The 15,299-nt window shown below is 44.0% G+C and overlaps 1 protein-coding gene across 3 annotated transcripts in view; it reads right to left on the bottom strand.

Annotated features, from left to right (window-relative positions):
* LOC126334712 (microtubule-associated protein futsch-like) overlaps positions 1 to 15,299 on the bottom strand; it is an 802,673-nt gene that overhangs the window by 659,252 nt on the left and 128,122 nt on the right. For all 3 annotated transcript variants that reach the window (XM_049997227.1, XM_049997256.1, XM_049997264.1), the window contains exon 2: positions 6,472 to 6,529. The gene's annotated coding sequence lies outside the window, so the exon portion shown is untranslated. The remainder of the gene's footprint in view (positions 1 to 6,471; positions 6,530 to 15,299) is intronic.

Here is a 15,299-nt window from a genome sequence, read left to right as displayed (position 1 = left end):
GGCATAGGTTCTGTCGATTCAATGCAAAACTTCTCATTGGTCTTCTAGAATGAAGGCAACCTTGATGCACTCTTCTACGCACTGTTTGGTTTGTGATACGAATCCCTATAGCGTGGGAGAAGTCACTGACAATGTTTCTGGCTGTTGATATTGGGCGCCTGCGAGCCGCTCCAGCTGGAGGAAACGATCCTGCTTCGGTGTTGTCATACGAGGACGACCACTGCGAGGTCTAACAGTCACTTTTCCCGCCTCCCTGTACTTTCCCCATACCTTAGACACATGTATACCGAAATGGGCTCATCGTGAGCGATTTAAAAAATAAAAACCATTTAAAGAGCAGGTTAGCTGGCTGATATTGATAGTAGTGAATTAAAAGCAATGGTAGGTTGATAGGACACTTCCTGATGCATCAAAGAATCATCGGTTTGGTAATGGAGAGAAAGGAAAGTGTTGGGGGAGTGGGATTTGTGGTTGTAGAGGGAGACGGAGGCTTGTTTACCATAAACATGTTCCGTTGAATATAGGTTGCAGTAGTTGTTCGAGGTGAACAGGCTTGCAAAGAGTTGGACTTACATGGAGAGCTACATCAAGCCAATTTTCGGACAGGGGACAGCAAACAACACTTTCAGAACAGTGCTGCAGTTTCTTCATTTGCCTTAACTTTCGGCCAGTAATGTATACCCGCGAATTATTCTTTCACTTTTGACTGAAACAGGTGCAAGATACCATGTGCGCTATTTAGAAATGCAGTGCTTTTTGTCCGAAAGGCGACACAGTGATGTCAGCTCCAGATGTGTGCCGACTAACGTTTCGAATATAAGGCCACCAGGACGAAGTAGTGCAGTGTGAGCAGCAGCTGTCTGATTAGCGAATACACGTGTCTTATCGGCAGACACCAACAGCTGACCGCCACCTATCTGACAAGCGTGCGTGACTGGGATCACGTGTTGCAGCGCGGTGAGCGAGCGACGGCTGGACCCTTGGTGACGTAGCCACAGAATAGTGTTGACGTTGCTGTCTGGTGTGGCAGTGGGAAAGCGGAAGTCGGGTTTCTGGTGACGAGCGACGGAGCGATAGCGGTGCCGTAAAGCGTGCACGTCCTGCCGTTTTCCAGTTTACACACCTGCCCTCAGTTGGCTTACATGTACCAATGACAGCATGTGGGCAAAAGCTTTTAAGGTTTTGTGTCAACTCTACAGGCTGTGGAACATAGTTGGCAGTGAGAGAACATTGCTACGAAGAGAGTAAACGAGTGAAGAGAAGGAGAAAGTGTAAGTGAGTGAGAGCCTGTGAATCTATGACAGTGACAACGAGGATGAGACAGGTAGTAACAATGAGACAAGAGCAGTGAGAAGGAATGAATGAGAGAGCAGTACGAGAGAGCAAGTAGGAGACAGTGATGATGAGAGAAGACAGTAGTAGTAGAACAGAAAGAAGGAGACTGTGGCTATGAGACAGGAGATGGACAGTCAGAAAAACTTAATGTGAAGGACTGGTGGAAGTGGGCGAGCTACTGTCAGGGGAGCTTGTGTGAAGTAAAGGTGAGATGCAAGTAAAAAAAAAAAAAAAATGGTTCAAATGGCTCTGAGCACTATGGGACTTAACTTCTGAGGTCATCAGCCCCTAGAACTTAGAACTACTTAAACCTAACTAACCTAAGGACATCACACACATCCATGCCCGAGGCAGGATTCGAACCTGCGACCGTAGCGGTAGCGCGGTTCCAGACTGAAGCGCCTAGAATCTCTCGGCCACCTCGGCCGGCTGCAAGTTAAAAAGAGCGCGGTATGTTCACATGTAAAAATTTTTTGGGAAAATTTTTAAACGTGTTGAGGAAGACAGAATGAGGAGCTGGTACCCCAATTTTCAGTTAGAGACTTTTAACAAACAGGACCGTAGTCTCGTTTTTTGTACTCCTACAGGAGCATTTTCCGCTGGAGCGTTCAATAAGTAATTCAGCAAATTTTGTTTCTTTGTTTTATTCACGATTCCAGTACACCATATTACTTCCCACTCCTTTGGCTACAGAACCCTGTTTTTCAACATAATCTCCGTTCAGTGCGACGGTCTTAAGCCATCTTATTGGCAGCGTCTGTGTGGCAGCATGGTACCACTCTAGTTGTAGACACCGGAATCAACGTCTTGCTGCATAAATAACCTCCTCATCATCTATGTAAGGCTTCCCACGGAGTGCATCCTTCATTGGACCAAACAGATGGAAGTCGAAAGGTGCGAGACCATCCATTAGACGCCGAGGAACGAGCGGGCACATACCTTTCACTATCTCAACTGGTGGACGACTGTGTCAACACCAGAACTGTCGTTATTTTTAAAATTAACGGAAACCCTATGTATCGATATTTAAAAAAAAATGTGTTTATGTGCTCTTTTGGCATCGAGAAACGTATCAGTATAGGGAGACATCGACAGAAGAAATGTCGACGTATCGGCTGCACATTGTAAATATACTGCCGGTTTTAGTTTATTTTTATTAGATATTCTGTGCTTCAACATGGAAGCATCTTGCCTAGCCCCTTACAGCAAGAACTGAAAGGAAAACAACGCACGTTCACGCTCGGCGATAACCTCTTTGGTAACAATGGTAACTGCATGTAAATGGCTCTGTAAAAGTTGTCCGATGGGTACGTCGGTCGGTTTCGTCACATATCGGATTTGTGCGGAACTCTTCATCTCGACTTCCCTGCTTTTTTCATTTCTGCGGACGTCAGCGACCTAGCGGTTGTATTGTCAAAACTGCGTGGCGAAGCTAAACATTGCAGTTTATGTTTCCCGTCATATAGCTCCGCCAACCGCAAAGACGAGCCTCGTGATTCAGATTTTTGTTCATAGTTGTCAGCAACTGTTTTTGAAGAATGCCAGTGCAGAGAAGTAGCACACTAGTTACGTAAAAAAAGTAAGTCTTGTTATTCCATTCACACTGCCACTCCTCAGCGTAATCCCACCTCTCCCCCCCCCCCCCCCCCCCCTCCCTGCCCGTCGCAGGTTCGAGTTGTCCCTCGAGCATGGGTGTTTGTGTTGTCCTTAGCATAAGCTAGTTACAGTTAGATTACGTAGTGTTTAAGCCTAGGTACGGATGATCACAGCAGTCTGGTATCATAGGAAGTTACCACAACCACCATCCAGTGCAATCGGACTTCTTTTTTTTTGTACCAACTATACTTGCTTCACACATTCAAAGAGAAAGACTGGACGTGATGAAAGCTCAAAAAGTATGAAGACTCCTTCACACAGTGTAAGTAACATTATGTTCTACTACAATTGAAAAAGAACAACTTCAAATATTGACCGAAAATTGTGAAAAAATACAATATGGGATAAAAATATCGGGAGCAGATATTGTAATTTTGATATCGATATATTGGCTGGGAGAAAATATCTCATATATACAGCTATATAGTTTCGAAAAGTATGCATGTATCAATATATCGAAACAAAATCGAGGTATTTGATTGTAAACCACCGATCACCTCGAATGACAATGTCTGCATGTTTCAAAATTGCAAGCGTCGCAACCATGTGTGGCCAGCTGGCACACAGGAGATCGGACAGGTTTGCAAAACCTTGTGGCGATGATGACACCTACCTCACCCAGCGACTCACCGTGCTTTTGTTCATTTCCAGGTGTCCGTATACATTCCGCAAGCATCTCTGAATATATACGGCGGTCCGGTTTCTTGCCAAAGGAGACTCAATGACAACTCTCTACTTGCAACGTACATCCATAACAGACGCCATTTTGAATGTTACGTATAACAGCGCCACCTATCGGGACTTCAGCAAACTATAGAGGCTGAGGCGGGAAAATTACATGACGTCCCACAACATATTCCGCATTTTTTCCAACGAAACTGCCCAAGAAAATGCTATTACTTATTGAACGCCCCTCACAGAATGAAATTTGCGTCGGTAAAGAGAGACTTCGGTGTTGTATGCAAGTGCCGCAGTCGTGTTTACCAACAGACGACGCCCTTGGCTGTCGCCCCGCGGCGGCCGTAGCTGGCTGCGAGGGAGGGGCAAGCGCTGTGGCTGCCGGCACACGCGGCTTACGTCAGCGGCGCCAGCAGGTAAGCGCCGCCCCGCTGCGAGTTCTACTAAAGCTCTGCGGCCGCGCCTTCTTCGCAGGTAAAGCCGTCCTCGCACGGCTCGTCAAGTACTTTTGAAGGTGGTTCTCAAGGTAGTTGGTGCACGCTTAGAAACAAGCCGCTGCACCTCACACGGAACGTGAGGCAGCTGCGCACTCCACCGGCAGCTGTCGGCTGTATCCGGACACACTACCGAAAACGAACTCGCGTAAAATAGCTGATTTACTTCTGTTATGGTGTCGGAGGAGATCAGCCGAGAAACTCGCGAAGGAACGGTGGTCACGTCGAAGGATCGAACGACGAAATGTTATGCACGTTTGAAAACTTGCACTGGCATTCCGGGCTGATGAATTTTACGACTTCAGAATTCAGTAAAGCGCCTCGGCTCGGCAATGTTTGTATTGGTTATCGCTACTTTCAACGTTATACAAATCCAACATGCTATAGCCGTCGACAAAGGGACCGTGCATTCGAACGTGGAGCGTTGAGCGTGCCGAGTTTCTGACGTCACAGCGTGGAAAAAGCACGTTGGGGAGTCTTTCGGAGAGGCAGAGAAATGCCTAGCATGTCAGATATTCTGAACGTGCATTTGAACGTAGACCAATGAGATGGAAGAACGCCACCTACATCTCACGCACGCCATCACTCCTTAATACAGACTCGGTAGACCCCATATTGGCTTTCAGTTGAAGCCCATATGTATACAGGGTGGTCCATTGATCGTGACCGGGCCAAATATCTCACGAAATAAGCGTCAAACGAAAAAACTACAAAGGACGAAACTTGACTAGCTTGAAGGGGGAAACCAGATGGCGGTGTGGTTGGCCCGCTAGATGGCGCTGCCATAGGTCAAAAGGAAAAGAAAAAAAAAGTATTCCCCCCACATATTCCAGTGGGTGTATAGAATTGAAAGTGTGCTGAAGTTTTAATCTCATTGTTCAATAGGACTGCAGGTTACTGTCATAATGTAGTTTGGTATGTGGGATTAGGTTGGTTGGTTGTTTGGAGGAAGAGACCTAACTGCAAGGTCATCGGTCTCATCGGATTAGGGAAGGAGGTCGGCCGTGCCCTTTCAAAGGAACCATCCCGGCATTTGCCTGGAGCGATTTAGGGAAATTACGGAAAACCTAAATCAGGATGGCCGGACGCGGGATTGAACCGTCGTCCTCCCGAATGCGAGTCCATCGTGCTAACCACTGCGCCACCTCGCTCTATGTGGGATTAGCTTTGTTGTTATTGACACTGTACATGTAATTTTACGATGCATCATTTTGTGAGCTGATATTTTGGTTTCTGTTAACTTAGCAAAATCTTAGCCCAATAATATGTCCTAGCGGACTGTTTTGTAATGTACAAAATTCGCCAATGTGCCTTTATCTGATGTCAATAGATGGCTTTCTATAGTTTAAGGCGATTTCTATTCGGGAGTTACGATGTACTGCCAGATTACAAACATCGCCAGTATGGCATGTATTGCGTTTGTACGTATTTAGTGTACCTCACTAATGAACAGTGTTTACATGGAACCAAAGATTATAATGTATCTGTTGTTAAGTTGATACTGCTATTGCTAGCATGTACTGCAGTTTTTGTCTTTGATATGGTGTTGTCTTTGACTGTATCCTTGAATGTTTTGACTGATTACATCTGTGAGTGTGTTACTAACTGTCACTGTGAACTTCGCTTCTTCACGAAAACTACTGTACCCTGCTATTACAGCAAAAAAAAACTTCTGTGGTGTGCTAAAAAGAGCAAAATACTGCTGTTACGGTATAATTTTCCAGCCGTTTATACTAGTAAGTGATACACTATTTAACCTTATATTTTACCTGTAAATTGTGTAATCTCTATTGATTTGTTATGTTCGGTTTAGGCTTATGCTTGATAATAGTCATTTGACCGAAACTAGTAGCAAAGCGAATTGTGCAAAATAAAGGACATCTGAAGGTTCACCATCAATTTTAACAAGTGTGTGGCGGCTGAATATCCCTACCTGCAAACATACATAAAGTTTCATAACTTGCTACAGTTATCCAATTAGTTCTACAGTATAGTCTAGGAATTCCGTTGAGTGGTTGTTGTGAATGCAAAGAATAAGGAAGGAACGGGGTGCTGAACTTTTTACTGAAGTATTCCTTGTCAGCTGTCCCTCTTAAAAAATGTTGGATTTGTAGTGATTAAAGCTGACATTTACAAATTATCGCAAGCGATTATAAATACTCAGTTGTCAAATGAAGGCGAAGGAAAATGGGAACATTTTTCTCGTGTAAGTTACTACAGTCGGCCCAGTGTACCTGTCTACACACGAAAAATAAAATGAATTTCTCTACTCGCTTTGCCAAGAATGTTTGTAATTACTAGTACTCACGGCGTATGCGTTTCAGAATGAAGAGTCACAGCTGCTTGGACGTAAATGAGGACTGCATCTGAAACAGAAAAGATTGTGTTGTTCATTTACAGCTATCTGCTTTCGTATGTCGGGTAGTCAACTGCACCAGAAGTTATATTATTTACAGAGTTTTTAATAAAGAAGCGTCACATATACCTACATGAGACAGTACTGCTCAAAGCGAGTGTATCTCACTAAAGCCCCTTGTATACGAGCGGCTTTCACGTAAAAACTGGCTATTCGCTGAGGGCGTGCGTCACGTGATTACGGTATATCGACCGACAACAACTTTGCAAGTAGATCAGTGACGTCAATAATCAACTGAATGCGCCGGGTGTGGAGTTATAAGGTTTTGAATATGCTGCAGATTGCACATGAACAGAAACAGGGGACGGTGGCGTCACCTGCTGATATCGGAGGTTGACCTTTTCTCTCTGAGCTCACTGCTGTTACGATAGTAATTTTGTGCTTTTGTGTCTTATTGACTTTTACTTTTTAGTTTGTTTTTGTTCGTGACATATTAAAAAGGTTGCTTGTCAACCTGGTATTTTTCCTTCTAGTGTTCCTCCGCCAGAAATATCCGAAAGCAAAAAGATATTTACGTTTTACAATACTTCAAAAAAAAAAAAAAAAAGATTGCACAATGTATAGCTAAGACTTTTAAATGAAAAATATGATCTGCTGAAGGAAAAATGTAGTTTTCAGTATTATTTGGCACCTGGTAGCACAGAGAAGTAATTTCGAAGATGGTGAACGAATTTTTACGGAGGATCTGGAGAAGATGTCAACTTTCTTTAAGACCTGGAGATTGAAACCAAGCACATCAAAAACTGAAGTGTCTTGTTTCCATCTAGCGAATCGTGCTGAGAACTACTAACTAAGACCTCTGCTCAATGGACAAACGTTGAGGTACAATCATTTCCCAAAATATCTCGGAATCACTCTAGATAGAACCCTGAGCTACAAAGAGCACATCACCGAGCTTTCTCATAAAGTTGGTGCAAGTAACAACATACTACATAAGCTCAGTGGTACCACCTGGGGAACCTGTGCTGACTGTCTGCGTTTAACTGGCATCAGTCTTGTGTACTCTGCTGACGAGTACTGCGCACCTGTCTGGTTGGAAAGTGTGCATGTGAAGAAGGTAGGCACAAAACTGAACGACACAACGCGATGCATTACTAGTTCCATCGTATCAACCCCATGCCACTGGTTACTTGTACTGAGTCACATCCCTCCATCTCACTTAAGGCGGAGGGAGGCCAAGAAAATCTCTGCATCACCCTCTCTACCACTGCACCAGGAATTCTGTAATCCGCCAGAGCAACGATTGCGATTAAGAAGACCATCGCGGATGGTTTTAATCTAAATGAAAGCTGGAAGCATGAATGGTCAACAAAAACACTGGGAACAAGAGCCCATCACCTTGATCCCACAAAGAAACCAAAAGGTTTTGACATACCGAGGAACCTCTAGTGCTGCCTCAACAGGTTGAGGACTGAACATGGTTGTTGTTGTAACTACTTCAGGTACAAATGGGGCTGGATCAGTTCACCAATGTGTGAAAGTATTCAAGAAGAGCAGACAACTGAACATCTAGTCCAACGCTGTCCACTTCATTCATACCCTGGAATTCCCGACGACGTGTTTTCTCTCACGCGCAGCATATGTTTATTGTATAAAATTACTTGTCTTGTATCAACTGTGTATTGTATAAAATCACCATACAATTAAATAAAAAACAGAAAGAAAAAAGATACAAACGAGAAAGTAAAAAAGCTCAGATTAACGCCTCTACGTTTGTAACTACAGCGTGTGACAAGAAGAGTATTACATCCAAAAGGAAAAGAGGAAACAAAGTGAAACTTCACATGTTGAGAGGGTATGTGACGTTATTTCAGTGATTATAAAACTGAGACAGATTTACCAACCATTTATAAGTACCGCGTTATACCCCCTCTGGCCTGGATACGTGCACTTATTCTGTAGGTAAAGGTGTCACAAGACCGTTATAACATCTCCTGGCGCAAGCTGCCCACAGCTGGTCTTTGATACACTGGAACGGAGGTGATGTCCGTGCTGGTCCTACACATGTTCTATGGGGGGTAGATCAGGGGATCTTGTTGGCCATGGGTATACTTCAACAACAAGCAGACATCGAATGAAACAACAAGTTTACTGTTACTAGTCACTGTTTATTTGTCTCCATGACGTGTTTCGAAGGTTTAAACGTCCATCTTTAGGTGGATTTACATTAGTTAATATGAGATGTGTGTGCTGTGTTGCGATTTCTGGACAAACTCGTTACAGTGTCTAGTGGAGAAACACATGATTTTGGCGGTTTTTTGACAAAAACCTAAACATATATCTAACGGCAAAAACAAAATAATTAAAATTGAATACCTCCAATCGTCACAGGTTCGTCCACTATCGTAACATATCACACGAATACCGTCATTTTTGTAAACTCGTATGGTATCTGGAAACTAGTAGGCCTAAGGAGCTTTTAGGAAAAGAGAAACATCATCACAAAGTAGAAAGAATATACGTTGTAACAACATTATACGGAATACATTTTAAAGGATTTTCTTTTGAGTTGTTGAATAGATGCGTTGGAATTAATGTTTCAGGTGGTATATAAATCTAATTATAAGATATATAAACTTGACAGAATCATACTTATATACCATCCGAAACAAAGCATGTATTCAACACGTGAATACAAAAATCTCCAGAATTGTTTAAAACTTATTATGAATCATGTTGTTGTGATGGATAGTCTTTGTGATGAAGTTTCTTTTCTCCTGTATGCTCCTTCGCCTAATAGATTTGACACCGTTGTTGTTGTTGTTGTCTTCAGTCCTGAGACTGGTTTGATGCAGCTCTCTATGCTACTCTCTCCTGTGCAAGCTGCTTCATCCCCCAGTACCTACTGCAACCTACATCCTTCTGAATCTGCTTAGTGTACTCATCTCTCGGTCTCCCTCTACGATTTTTACCCTCCACGCTGCCCTCCAATGCTAAATTTGTGATCCCTTGATGCCTCAAAACATGTCCTACCAACCGATCCCTTCTTCTAGTCAAGCTGTGCCACAAACTTCTCTTCTCCCCAATCCTATTCAATACCTCCTCATTAGTTACGTGATCTATCCACCTTATCTTCAGTATTCTTCTGTAGCACCACATTTCGAAAGCTTCTATTCTCTTCTTGTCCAAACTAGTTATCGTCCATGTTTCACATCCATACATGGCTACACTCCAAACAAATACTTTCAGAAACGACTTCCTGATACATAAATCTATATTCGATGTTAACAAATTTCTCTTCTTCAGAAACGCTTTCCTTGCCATTGCCAGTCTACATTTTATATCCTCTCTACTTCGACCATCATCAGTTATTTTACTTCCTAAATAGCAAAACTCCTTTACTACTTTAAGTGTCTCATTTCCTAATCTAATTCCCTCAGCATCACCCGATTTAATTTGACTACATTCCATTATCCTCGTTTTGCTTTTGTTAATGTTCATCTTATGTCCTCCTTTCAAGACACTGTCCATTCCGTTCAACTGCTCTTCCAAGTCCTTTGCCGTCTCTGACAGAATTACAATGTCATCGGCGAACCTCAAGGTTTTTACTTCGTCTCCATGAATTTTAATACCTACTCCAAATTTTTCTTTTGTTTCCTTTACTGCTTGCTCAATATACAGATTGAATAACATCGGGGAGAGGCTACAACCCTGTCTCACTCCTTTCCCAACCACTGCTTCCCTTTCATGCCCCTCGACTCTTATTACTGCCATCTGGTTTCTGTACAAATTATAAATAGCCTTTCGCTCCCTGTATTTTACCCCTGCCACCTTTAGAATTTGAAAAAGAGTACTCCAGTCAACATTGTCAAAAGCTTTCTCTAAGTCTACAAATGCTAGAAACGTAGGTTTGCCTTTTCTTAATCTTTCTTCTAAGATAAGTCGTAAGGTCAGTATTGCCTCACGTGTTCCAACTTTTCGACGGAATCCAAACTGATCCTCCCCGAGGTCTGCATCTACCAGTTTTTCCATTCGTCTGTAAAGAATTCGCGTTAGTATTTTGCAGCCGTGGTTTATTAAACTGATAGTTCGGTAATTTTCACATCTGTCAGCACCTGCTTTCTTTGGGATCGGGATTATTGTATTCTTCTTGAAGTCTGAGGGTATTTCGCCTGTCTCATACATCTTGCTCACCAGCTGGTAGAGTTTTGTCATGACTGGCTCTCCCAAGGCCGTCAGTAGTTCTAATGGAATGTTGTCTACTCCGGGGGCCTTGTTTCGACTCAGGTCTTTCAGTGCTCTGTCAAACTGTTCACGCAGTATCGTATCTCCCATTTCGTCTTCATCTACATCCTCTTCTATTTCCATAATATTGTCCTCAAGTACATCGCCCTTGTATAAACCTTCTATATACTCCTTCCACCTTTCTGCCTTCCCTTCTTTGCTTAGAACTGGGCTGCCATCTGAGCTCTTGATATTCATACACGTGGTTCTCTTCTCTCCAAAGGTCTCTTTAATTTTCCTGTAGGCAGTATCTATCTTACCCCTAGTGAGATAAGCTTCTACATCCTTACATTTGTCCTCTAGCCATCCCTGTTTAGCCATTTTGCACTTCCTGTCGATCTCATTTTTGAGACGTTTGTATTCCTTTTTGCCTGCTTCATTTACTGCATTTTTATATTTTCTCCTTTCATCAATTAAATTCAATATTTCTTCTGTTACCCAAGGATTTCTAGCAGCCCTCGTCTTTGTACCTACTTTATCCTCTGCTGCCTTCACTACTACATCCCTCAGAGCTACCCATTCTTCTTCTACTGTATTTCTTTCCCCTATTCCTGTCAATTGTTCCCTTATGCTCTCCCTGAAACTGTGTACAACCTCTGGTTCTTTCAGTTTATCCAGGTCCCATCTCCTTAATTTCCCACATTTTTGCAGTTTCTTCAGTTTTAATCTACAGGTCATAACCAATAGATTGTGGTCAGAGTCCACATCTGCCCCTGGAAATGTCTTACAACTTAAAACCTGGTTCCTAAATCTCTGTCTTACCATTATATAATCTATCTGATACCTTTTAGTATCTCCAGGGTTCTTCCACGTATACAACCTTCTTTCATGATTCTTAAACCAAGTGTTAGCTATGATTAAGTTGTGCTCTGTGCAAAATTCTATTAGGCGGCTTCCTCTTTCATTTCTTAGCCCCAATCCATATTCACCTACTATGTTTCCTTCTCTCCCTTTTCCTACACTCGAATTCCAGTCACCCATTACTATTAAATTTTCACCTCCCTTCACTATCTGAATAATTTCTTTTATTTCATCGTACATTTCTTCAATTTCTTCATCATCTGCAGAGCTAGTTGGCATATAAACTTGTACTACTGTAGTAGGTGTGGGCTTCGTATCTATCTTGGCCACAATAATGCGTTCACTATGCTGTTTGTAGTAGCTTACCCGCATTCCTATTTTCCTATTCATTATTAAACCTACTCCTGCATTACCCCTATTTGATTTTGTGTTTATAACCCTGTAGTCACCTGACCAGAAGTCTTGTTCCTCCTGCCACCGAACTTCACTAATTCCCACTATATCTAACTTTAACCTATCCATTTCCCTTTTTAAATTTTCTAACCTACCTGCCCGATTAAGGGATCTGACATTCCACGCTCCGATCCGTAGAACGCCAGTTTTCTTTCTCCTGATAACGACATCCTCCTGAGTAGTCCCCGCCCGGAGATCCGAATGGGGGACTATTTTACCTCCGGAATATTTTACCCAAGAGGATGCCATCATCATTTAATCATACAGTAAAGCTGCATGTCCTCGGGAAAAATTACGGCTGTAGTTTCCCCTTGCTTTCAGCCGTTCGCAGTACCAGCACAGCAAGGCCGTTTTGGTTAATGTTGCAAGGCCAGATCAGTCAATCATCCAGACTGTTGCCCCTGCAACTACTGAAAAGGCTGCTGCCCCTCTTCAGGAACCACACGTTTGTCTGGCCTCTCAACAGATACCCCTCCGTTGTGGTTGTACCTACGGTACGGCCATCTGTATCGCTGAGGCACGCAAGCCTCCCCACCAACGGCAAGGTCCATGGTTCATGGGGGGAGGTTGACACCGTATGTGTGTACAAAAATGACGGTATTCATGTGATGTGTTACGATAGTGGAAGGAACTTGAGGCCACTGGACGTATTCTACTGTACCTATTTTATTATTATCGTAAGGCATACGTTTGGTTTTTTTTTTTTTGTCAGAAAACCGCCAAAACTATGTACTGAAATAGTGTTTTGTTCCTCCACTAGACCAGTGCCATAAGCTCCTCCAGAAATCGTAACATCACACACATACGTCATACTAATAAACGTAAATCCAATTGATGATCATCGAGCGAGGTGACGTAGTCGTTGGCACACTGGGCTCGCATTCGGGAGGACGACGGTTCAAACCCTCGTCCGGCCATCCTGATTTAGGTTTTCCGTGATTTCCCTAAATCGCTTCAGGCGACTTTCTACCCCATCCTTCCATAATCCTATGGGACCGATGACCTCGCTGTTCGGTCCCCTCCCCCAAATCAGCCAACCAACCAGATGACAAAGTTTACACCTTCGAAACGCGTCGTGAAGATAAATAAACAATCACTGCTAACTGTAAACTTGTTGTTTCATTCGAGGTCAAATAACCGTCACAGTAAAGCCTAACCTAAAATGAGATTTTTTCACTGTGCAGCGGAGTGTGCGCTGGTATGTAACTCCCTGACAGATTAAAACTGTGTGCCGGGCCGAGACTCGAACTCGGGACCTTTGCCTTCTGCGCGCAAGTGCTTGGAAGTTAGGAGACGAGGTACTGGTAGAATTAAAGCTTTGAGAGCGGGTCGTGAGGCGTGCTTGGGTAGCACAGTTGGTAGAGCGCTTGACCGCGAAAGGCAAGGGTCCCGAGTTCGAGTCTCGGTCCGGCACACAGTTTTAATCTGCCAGGAAGTTTCAAATCAGCGCACACTCCGTTTCAGAGTGAAAATTTCACTCTGGTAATTTTTTTGTCAGTTATTGTAGTTGATATATTTTATAGACCAAAGAAATGAAGGTTTTTTTAGAATGTTTGGGCGAGACTTTACCTATTCTTTCAGTCCTCAGGAGTGTGGAGAATTTGCAATGCGACCTTTGTCAAGAACTCCCATTTTCTTCGTAAGAAGAGTGGCTCCTGATAGCCTAACTCTCATAGTCCAGATGGCGAACTGCACAGCAGCTCTCACAACATGCGCAATCTGTCGTGTAAAAGAAAATGACCATTCTCATTAGACGAAATTCGGTAGAGGAATATAATGAAAGGGCGCTGCAGGGGACACACTTGTTCTAGTAGTCGATTGCAACAAGAAAACGGCCCTTGTAAGAGGCAATCAAGACGTGAATGACGCTCCCCGTGAGCGGGACATCAGGCTGGCAGAGTGCACAAGCGGAAAGAGACCCAGTGTGCAGACGCACTGCTGAAAGACCAGCCGAGCCGGCGCTGACGTAACGTGGCGCTGGAGGCGACGGTCGGAAAATGGCGGAGCCGCGACCGCAGCCGCGGGCCTCGCTCTCAGCTTACGGCAGGCTGCTGTCCTCCCCCGCCTAAAAATAGCCGTGGCGCAAGAGTTCCAGTTCTCCAGGATCCGTCACTGTTAGCTGTCGATGGTGGGTCTACGTCTACATCTACATCTACGATCTACGAGACAACTTGTGCCGACCTCACACGGGGCGCGTTTCTCGACGTGAACTGCTTCGGACGTGGTCTCCGGTTTGGTTGGTACACTCCTAGAGGAGATGATGTGTTACACGGGACGCGCTCCTCATCGCGATTTGCGACCGCAGCACTCTCCAGCGGCACTTGTCGGCTGTGACTCGCATATCGCACTGGTATGACGACGACGAACGAGTCGTCGCCAAAGTTGGCTGGTGGCCAATGGGGAATAGAAACATGTAAATCACAGCAGGTTTCTCAGTAACGTCGATAAGGTGCTGGCTGCATGGTCTGGATCTGCAACGAATATAATTATAAACAGATAGCTATTGAGGCCTCACTTAGGCCATACGTTACTAAGAGCCTTGTTAGAGGTTGCTTCCTATCAACTGAAGACTGTGCCACTTAACTACTGGACGTCCCGAGCAAGAGTGGACGAGAGCTCGCTAGAAACTCGATACAAGCCGCGGAGCGGCGCTGATCGCGACTCGCAAGTCCAACGATACTAATACGGACCGCGGTCGACAACTGCAACCCCTGACAAGTGTTGTATCGAACTTTGATACCACACACACTGTTTACGAAAATGTCTACCTTGGCTTGGCCATAAGCTAGCCGTATTTTTCTGTCTGTAATGTTCCTCTGAGGAGTAGTCAAATGAAAACGACTTGGAAACAAGAAAGTAAACTCTTTCTTATTTCAAAAGTAATCGTCGTAACTGTTACTACATTTACCCCGCTGTGAGGTAAGACGGTCAGAGCCTTCGGGGAAAAGTGTTTGCGGTTGCCTATGGAAACAGGATTGTTTCCAGGCGCGCAATCCCTTCATGCGAAAGACGTCGGCGGCCAAAAATGTCTTTCCTGAGGCCTCTGGAAAATATAAATCGAAGGGGAGAGATCGGCACTGTACGGAGGATGTACGAGGGTTGGACTTAAATAGCGGCAACTATTTATTCGCAATCGATGCAAAACAGCTACGTGTTTGCACCTGCTACTGTCCTTCAAAGTAGTCACCAGCGCTGTGTAGAACCCGTCGCCAGCGATGTGGAAGGCGTAGTATACCGTTAGC

The sequence above is a fragment of the Schistocerca gregaria genome, chromosome 1 (genome assembly GCF_023897955.1).
Source record: "Schistocerca gregaria isolate iqSchGreg1 chromosome 1, iqSchGreg1.2, whole genome shotgun sequence".
Taxonomy (NCBI): Eukaryota; Metazoa; Arthropoda; class Insecta; order Orthoptera; family Acrididae; genus Schistocerca; species Schistocerca gregaria.
Note: the sequence above shows the minus strand (reverse complement) of the source record. Positions and strands in the feature narration are given on the sequence as shown.